Source organism: Trachymyrmex cornetzi, unplaced genomic scaffold (genome assembly GCF_001594075.2).
Source record: "Trachymyrmex cornetzi isolate Tcor2-1 unplaced genomic scaffold, Tcor1.1 scaffold392, whole genome shotgun sequence".
NCBI lineage: Eukaryota > Metazoa > Arthropoda > Insecta > Hymenoptera > Formicidae > Trachymyrmex > Trachymyrmex cornetzi.
Genome location: NW_017298663.1, coordinates 1,569,905 through 1,579,403, shown reverse-complemented (window position 1 = coordinate 1,579,403; position 9,499 = coordinate 1,569,905).

Below are 9,499 nucleotides of genomic sequence, written 5' to 3'. Positions count from 1 at the left end.
AACACTCCGGAATTAACTCTATTACTCTTATTATTACCCCACTTCTCTCTCGACGAGTATTTTGTGTTTCGCGTCAAATCACAATCAGAGATTACAAAATGTTTGGTGCAAATAAACCGTTTTCCTATAATCCATTCTATAAGCCTGTTATAATTCAATGATGCTTGCGTATTGTAACAGCCCGTATATTTTCCCAGGAGTTATTATTCCGTGTGCAGATATATTGGCCGTCGCGCAGCCTGTTTTAATATTCGCGTTAATTGATTGTTTGTTTTATTGTATTGTGTTCTTAAAATTTGTTTATTATTACCCGACTGTTTATTATCACCCGAATAAATATCATAAAGTAACAAAGAAATTTAGACAAAAAATTGTATATCGCGGATTTCCCATAGAATTTTTGGTAAATGTTCAGAAGTGCTCCCCAAAAATCGAGGTTTCAGGATAACATCACTTCTGAACATTTACCGAATTTTTAAATAAATAAGATTGGCGTATCCTTTTTGACGCATGATAAAGTGGTAGGCGTAAAAGTTAATGTCTACAGAAACTTTCGGCATCGAAGAAGTAAAAACTCAGTCCAAAGAGAAACTCCTAGGATCATCTTATTACTACACCGCAAGTGTCGCCTGTCGATCAAGTTCGAGACAGAATGAGGGATTACGAGTGGCAGAACGCGCCAAGTAAATCCCTACTCTGCAAACTGCCAATAACTCGTTGTCAGTCGCAGCACGTATCGTGTCTCAAAACGAGGCGACCGTATTTACGATGCGATTTCACGACGTAATAAAAAATAGATCGAAAGTAAATCGAGGAGTCTATAATTCGTCTCCGTAAACTCACTGTAATTCAACGCTGGATAATAGAGTTGCTCCTCAACCTTTGCTTACGACCTTTAAAATTGATGGCGAGATCATAGCTTACGAAAAAATTGCCGTTTAAGTATCGAGGGAAGATTGGATGAATATTTCAGATCAAGGTCGCGACAGGAAGATTAGAACTTTTAATTTGTATGTACAAGTCGTTTTGCTTGTGCTTAATATTAATTTGATATCTCAAGACTGTTCGAAGTGATACAGTCGATGATCCAATTTCTAATTGCAGTTTTAATAATAAACAAAAATCGAAGAGCTCATCAGTATGTCATTCAATTATTACATGGAGCGCATTGCGCATTGATTCTCATTCAAATACTATAAGAGTTTAACGCAAGCGGCAAATAAATCGTTTTCACATTATTCTCCTTCCGTAATTCGACAAGTTTGATTGTTCGATGTCGATGTCACATTCGTTTCTAAAGTAGGTATTGACATCGATTGGTGCCAAGTAGGAAAATAGATGACGGAAACTCTCGATCACTGTTGCTCGAAAGGAGCGATTAAACGAGGTTCGATGTGTAAGCTCATTGTCAGAGATAATTAAATGTAAAATAAGACGTGCGCAACAGTTCGTCGAATTATTCTAATTATGTTTCCAAAATGGAGAGACGACATTGGCCAGAATTCTGAGGTGTTGATAGAAGCGGATTGACGAGTAGCGGGGTGATGCATGAAGAAAGGCGCGTCGGAAGTTTTCTCGCGAAAGTTTGTCTTTTAGGAAGATAAATAGAAGCGAAGTGGGACATGAACCTCTTTGAACCTCGTTGTCCATCTCGCGAATGTAATGCGAAACGATGGTGACGGGAGAATTTTCAACCTTTCCTGCCCTTTTCTCTTCTTCTCTCTCTTACATTCTTTTCCTCCATCGTTTCTTTAGATCGAAGACGGAAGACAATAAATCCTGGTGTGCAGTTACGGCACGGAGCGCCGTTAACTCCCGATAATGGCTCTGTATTAGTTTCGTCTCGTTTGATCGCGAAACTTTTCTTATTCTCGCGCGTCAGGAGGGAGAGTCACGTCCGACTATAGCACCGCGAACTCCACTTCGTCGTTATACTTGAGCGAACTGGAACCAAACGATCGGCTTCGATCGACGGGTGCGCATCATCTGCGCGATTGAACACACGCGATCGTGTGCATAAGGGCCTTACGTGTGCGTCGGTCCTGTCACCTCGATTGCTCGTCGGGCAAATTGAGGATTTGTTTGCGTTGGCATCCGTGCCGGTTGTCTTGATAAATCCTTGAGCTGTCGTGCGGAAATATCGTTCCATGTAGCACGTGTGTTTGCGGGAATCTACATACCCTTAAAGCGAATAATTTCTGATACGTGAGAAAAAGGCGTCATAGTAAAAGATTGCAAACGCCGCATTCACGGTGGAATATGTTTCCTTTGATAGAGATGGTTCTCATAATTCTAATAATAAATGAAATGCGCGATGTAGATTAAATCCGAGCAAACTCTTGTCTTTAATATTTTACTCGTAACCAAAAGAAAATCGCAATTGAAAATCGCGTGCGATATTTAAATTGAACTCCTGTAGATATAAGAAAGAAAGAGATTTCATTAAAGTGCAATTCTCCGTAACTGCAAATTTTCATTCTGAAGAAAATGTAAAAATATTATTTATAATTATAATTTATAGATAAGTAGCTTTCCTTTCCTGTCAACTCTGTCTCGACCATATTTTGTGAGAAGCAGATAAATGGATGAACGTTCTTTCTATTTACTGGTGTTCATCACCAGGTCTAAAAATAGAATCTGTGTCAACTAACGCTGGGTAATGTCAATTACTTCACAATTTAAGAATATACAAACAATATTATACTTTTCTTTGCAAGTTATTAACTTTGGATTGAATAATTCCAGAAAAGTATACATACTTTAATTACATCCTGATAAAAAAAGAGGATATTTTGAAAAATATTTTTCACAGAGATAATCGCGAATTCAAACGATATGTTTGAGGTAATATTGAGTAAAAAACAGTAAATCAAATTGAGATCACATATTATCTCGAGAAAAATGTTCGATAATTATTTGTTCTCTTCGTCGAGACGTCTGTCACGGTTCGCGTAAACTCGTGATTTATAAATACCGGATGAATGTGCCGCGCGTGACACACAAGTCACGCAAACCACCTTTAACGGGAGACGCCAACGGCGGGTTTTGCACGCATCTCTATTTTTACGCCAATCGAAATTCAATTAATGCGACTCTCACCTAGGTGCCTCCGGATTGTCAAAACTGCTAGACGTCTTGAGGATTCCTTTAGAAGGCCGTTTTGACAGATTCTCTGCCATTATAATCGGGCGTAATCACGATTCACGACGGTCACTCACGATGGTAATGCCGCGGCTGCATGTTTACCAATGGATCTCACTCCGGCGGAATAACCTGCCTGTACTCTGCACTGGGTGTCACTTGGTGTCACTTACTGGCGGAGCATCCTCTCGCGCACTCCTGCTCCTGTTCTGCTTTATAGTTTATCCTGCTCCTACTCGATCTCTATTATGGCCATAAACTTAAAAAATAATAGACTGCTCGGCGCCACCCATGGCGCCCTTTGATCAGAGAGAAGCTTGAAGGTGCCTTTTCATGCGCAGCACGCTGCGCCAGCAAAATGTCACGTGATGCCAATTTTTCATAATTGCTTCCGCTGCATTTGCTGCGTATGAAAAGGAATAACGGCAACAGTATATATATATGTATTAAAATTTAACCTCAAATATGTGTCTTTAGGTCTGTTCGTGTTGCTTGCACTTTTGGCACTCGACATCTTCGCTTTCTCTCTTTTTAAGGCAAAATATGTATCTATCTCATTTCAAGTGCAAAAATATTTGGGGATTTCATACAACGCGAACAGACCTATTTGTTTGCTCAGCTCGAAAATTAATATGGAAAACTTAAAAAGCTAAAAAACTTGTGATTATATAGCAACTGTTAGTGCAGTTACAATTTGGACAATTACCATTTCACACACAAGTAATTATTTAGAATTTAGAATATCCCCATCACGTTTATCGGAAATATAACGTAAATATAACGGAAATGTAACGTAAATGTAACGTAAATGTAACGTAAATGTAACGGATATGTAAGGTAAATGTAACGGAAATGTAAGGTAAATGTAAGGTAAATGGGGTGGCACTAAGTTGGACACGGCACAATTGGACACGAGCCACTCACAGCGCTTGAGACTACAAAGCTCCTAAGCACCGGTTGCTGTGATTGGTGATGTCCAATCGAGACGTGTCAATCGGGATCACCCCACGTAAATGTAAGGTAAATGTAAGGGAAATGTAAGATAAGTTTCTGATTGGTTGTTGATCCAGCAGTACTTCTCCAACCAATCATTTAGCCCCTCCATAGTGTGCTATTTATATGAAAGATCCTACTAATATGGCATCGGTAGATAGAATATTTTCAGATTTTCAAATTGAACTGGTAAATTTAATAAAATCTTTAAAGACTAAGAGTGCTGCGAGCTTTGATTTGGTGAATAACTATGTAATTTCAATTCTACCTATTGCTACTGTAGAAATTTTATTAAACTCCTTTAATTAAATGATGAATGGAAATTACTTTCCGGACTCATGGAAAGAATATGATTCAATCTTAATAATGAAACCACATAAAAAGGGTTTTAAGCCAATTTCTCTTACTTTCTGTATATCAAAATTATTTGAAAAATTGATAATGAGGAGAATGGAATAATACGTAGAAATGGATAATCTCCTTCCTTATTCACAGTTTGGTTTTAGAAAAGGTCGTTCATGCAATCATGATTTGGCATAATTAAATATTGAAGCTTATATGCAAGATAAGCTACTTGGCGCTCTGTTTTTGGAAATCAAGGGAGCATATGATAACGTAGACCTGGAGATTTTATATGACAACATTAATAACTTAAGAATTTCGGTTAAATATAAGAAGTTCTTTCGATTCTTTTTGTTACCAGGAATAGTAAAAATTTATCAGACTAATAGATTATGAAGAGAAAGAATCGTTCAGAAAGATCTCCCGTAGGAATCGATTTTGAGCTCAATGCTATTCAATATATATATATTTTATATAAGATTCCTTATAATTGTTTATTCATTCAATTTGCGGACAACATAGTAATTTTCTGTAAGGATTCTGATCCTAATAGAATTGTTTCAATCGCAGCCTTCGATAATATTTTCAATTGGTTAGAATCAATTTATCTATCCCTGAAAGTAAACAAAACTCAATTTACAATTTTTCATCGTACGAGAAAGCACAAGATCTCTGATCATATAAAGATTCAAAATACAAGAATCCCTTTTAGCAATTCAATTAAATATTTGGAACTAAATATATAGACACAAGGTTGAGATGGAGGAATCATACAGATTATTTGAAAAATAACTCATCGAGATTCTTAAATATCCTAAAATGGATAGTCTCCTCTAACTAGGGGATTAATCCTCATATGCTGATTATTTTCATTAACGCTACCCTTGTATCTCAACTTGAATGGGGTTCTTTTTGATTTGTGAACGCTGCTAATACATATTTATCAATAATAAATAGTTTACTTTGTTCGGCTTATAAGATGGCGATGGGTCTCCCGAACTGCAAACAAAGTTTACTGGAAATTTTCTTGCCTGAGGTCCTTTATTAGCAGAATCTCGAAATTAACGAATAGCTTTTTGTTTAAGTGTGTTCAATTAAATCACAAAAAAATAATAAATAAGCCTAATTATATAATTCAGTTGAGATGCTAGGGGAAAGTCGCGGAGAGAAATGTTCCTTTTGTAATGGAAAGATGGGAAGAAATCAAGGAATGGGCGGGAAAGTTGTACAGATGGAATACTCATCTTGCCTTTATGTATCCTATTAATCTTTATGAAATTAAACCATTTATATAGATATGAGAACTGGCACACTGGCCAAGAATTGCAATGATTCGAATAGAGCTTTTTATAGTTTAATTAATTTAACTCTATAAACTTAGAAGAAATTTGTCTATTTACAGATGGCTCTAGAACAAAGGATGAAAATGATTGTTGTGCCATCTGGATCCCTTCTGGGGAAGTGACTTTGTCTTATAAACTTAGTGATGTATCTAATTCTTTTTCAGCGGAGGCGTGGGCAATTCTAAAAGCTATCGAATATGTCATGGAGAGCAATATATCTTTTGCTAATATTTGTTCGGATTGAAAAGTTGTCTCACAGCGATAGAGTCATTGAATTATAAAAAATTAAAATCCTTTTTTGCGCAAGCGAATATCACGTGAAGAGGAACTTGTGGACTAGTTTCTTGATAAATTGACGATAGAAATTAATTGTTCCGAGAAACTTGCGGAGATCCTGAAGGTTGTCCGACTTGGGATAGTCTCGGATGGCAGCCACGCGATCTTCGAGGGGTCGGATACTGTGTGCGTCTATGTGATATCCTAGGAAATTTATTTGTTTTACTCCGAAAACGCGTTTTCAGAATTGAACAAATAGCTTTTAATTCACAGTGCGGTATTCATGATGGAATAGCAAAACTGGCCAAAAAACTAGTGCGATAATAAGATAAAATTTCCTAATAACATGTACGTATGTCCAGACACTTACAAAAGATTTATTATTATTAATCTGAAATTCTTTTTATATTATAACATTATAATTGAATTGTATACGCGGAAGATCATTCTAAGTATTAATTTCAAAAATTTATTTTATACTGGAATAATTGTAAGAGGACTCGGTCTCATACAATTTGTGAAGAAGTCGGCTTTGTATATTTCATAAAAAGTTTCAGCTTCGATTCAACTATTTTGCTAATGTACGCTTCGTCGTGCGATTTATATATGAGAGTAGAGTTCTTTTTTTGGTGATTCGGTAAGATTAGGGAATTGCAGTGCCCAGGAGCCTGCCTATATTCTGCAATCTCTGCACGATACATAAAAAATAATTCAGAATGAGCATGAAAAGTGAAATATTGGATATACCGAATTAAATCTAAAGTCGATAAGTAATGGGAAAACTTGCAAAAAAACCCGTAAATAGCAAGCGCTCAATAAAATGCATGTAATCAGAAGGCAAATAAAATTAGTGAAAAGAGATATAATAAAAAAAAATGAAGAGATAAAGATATACTTGAATAAATAATAACACTATTCTCAGCTACCTATAAAAGGTTGAAGCAGTTTTGTAAGATGACATTTTAAACTCATCAAGTGAATAATTACCAGTATCACAAATGAATGAATTAGTGTGTTTAGCATTGTAACCACTAGAAAGTGCTCGCATAATTGCTTCGTCAATATATTCCATGTTTGTCTCGGTGTGTAGCGAGGCAATGTGAGCGCCGCCGCGTCGTACAGTTTATTATTGAGAATGATATGGAGAAATTTATTCTGCTTAATCTGAATTTTACGCAAATGAGTGGGAGTTGCGGCGGCCCAAACAAGGCGATACATAACAGAGCAGGACGAGTGTCATTTTATATAATAGTATTTTTTAATTTAAAAGGAGTGAAATTTTTACGTTGATAATCGGATATGAACCTCGTAGAGAGCAGTGAGTCGCCCAAACACGATCGGAAATAGCAGAGCGTCAGCGCAACTGAGAGTCAAGTATAACGCCAAGATATTTAACTTGAGAGGATCATAGTACATTAAAATCTAAGACACGCAATGAGGTAGACGTAAAACGCTTATGGGTAAAAATAATCGTCTCAATCTTATCTGAATTGATTTGATGAACATCCATTTCTCCAAGAAGTTATGAATAAGCCGATTCAAGAGTAAACAACATTTTCATAGATTTTACTGAGAGAATACTGAACAAAACTGATCGGTTGATATAGTTGGCGGGAGAGGCTGGATCCTTGCCAGGTTTAAGGAATTCAAGTTCAAGATTAGAGCACGCTTTCAGACGGACGGAAAGTAAAAACAATTAATGAATGCACGGAAAATATAATAAAACTGCCCAGTAAACAAGAAACATTGTAGCAACGTTACAACATTGTTACAATGTTATTGAAATGTTCCAAAATATTTCTTGCTTACTGGGTGAATGACAATTTTATAAGAATTTCTTTTAATCATTAGAGCAGAGATTTTGTCCAAGCCAGACGCCTTGTTAGGAAATCTTTTAATAATATGGAAAATAGACTTAAAAGACAGAAAGTTGGTATTGACAGGAAACACTGAGACATCAAGTGATCGAATATAATCAAATATTTTACTTTTATGCGAGGAAGGCAAAACAGCATTTTGAGGATAAACCTTAGAATATATATTACTAGAAGGAACAAAGGCCTATAATCCTTGTACATTCGTCTGAAGCCGAGAAGATTGGCAAGGATGGAGAAATAATGATCGTAGATTGTAATGCGCATGCTCCGTACAATCAGATACGCGTGCGCGGTGAATGCTCAAGTTACTAGAAAGCACGTTGATTATTCGTGAACTGTGGAAACTGTTTCTACGAGTGGAAATTATAAATGGCAATTATTTGTGGCAATGTATTGTTATATTTATTAAGAAGCTCAGGCGTCTACATATCACATGTAAGTTTAATTATTTGTGAGTATAGTGTTAATATACGGAATTTGTAATGTTAAGAATTTGTTAGTTTGGAGGTTAGACCTACTGAAAAAAATTACGTCATACAGTTGCATGATGAAATCATATAATAAAACACGTAAATCATGTGATGAATTGTTCCAAATCAATCCTTAACCTTAATTTCATGTATCAGATGTGCTGCAGCTGGTAGCTAAAGTGTATAATTCGCTTGCGCGCGCATCTCTCTACGGTCATGCGCATTACTACGATCATCATCTCTTCATCCTTGTCAATCTTCTCGGTTTCACTTTCAAGAGACTATGCTTTGCCTAGTTTTATTAGAGCACTAGAAACGTAAGTATTCGCATCCACCATTTTTACTCCTTTTCTGTGACAGGATATGGTCATTACAGGTTATGATTTATATTTGTTGCTTGAAATGTAGCTCCTTTCATTCCTACAAGGAATTAGCTTGTTTCCAACAGCTTAGAAGCTATAACCTATAACAACCGTAACAACGATAATGTTCTCAGCTCAGTGGGAACAGAGCAAGGATAGAGGAAAGGAGTAAAAATGGCGGATATGCGAATACTCACGTTTATAGTGCCTTAGTTTTATATGATCTAAGGGGCTCCGCACAATAAAAGGAACAGGGATACACACTGCGTATTCCACAATACATGATTTCTGATAGGTTGAAATTCTTATTCTCTGTTCTCTGTTCCTTTATTGTGCGGAGTCCCTAAGGGATAAACTAAATGAAACGCAACCGCCAAGGCCTGGACCTTATCCGCCGAGTTGTAGATCACTGAATTATCGGCTAAGATAAAAGGTGGAACATGTGTCTTTTTCCTTTTAAAGGATTTAAATGTATACTATAAAATAAAGAGTTGTTTTTAATATTAAGTGCGGAGAGCTTATTTAATCTTCCGCGAACCAGATGGGGTATGACATACAAGATGAATTTTTATAACTTCTTAAAAAGTACCGCGCGCATGTTGCCGGTTTCGTGCAACCGGAGAGTGCGTTGTTACCAATCATATTAAATTATAGTATACAGGGTGGGGAAAAAGTATGGAAGCAAACAATTATTT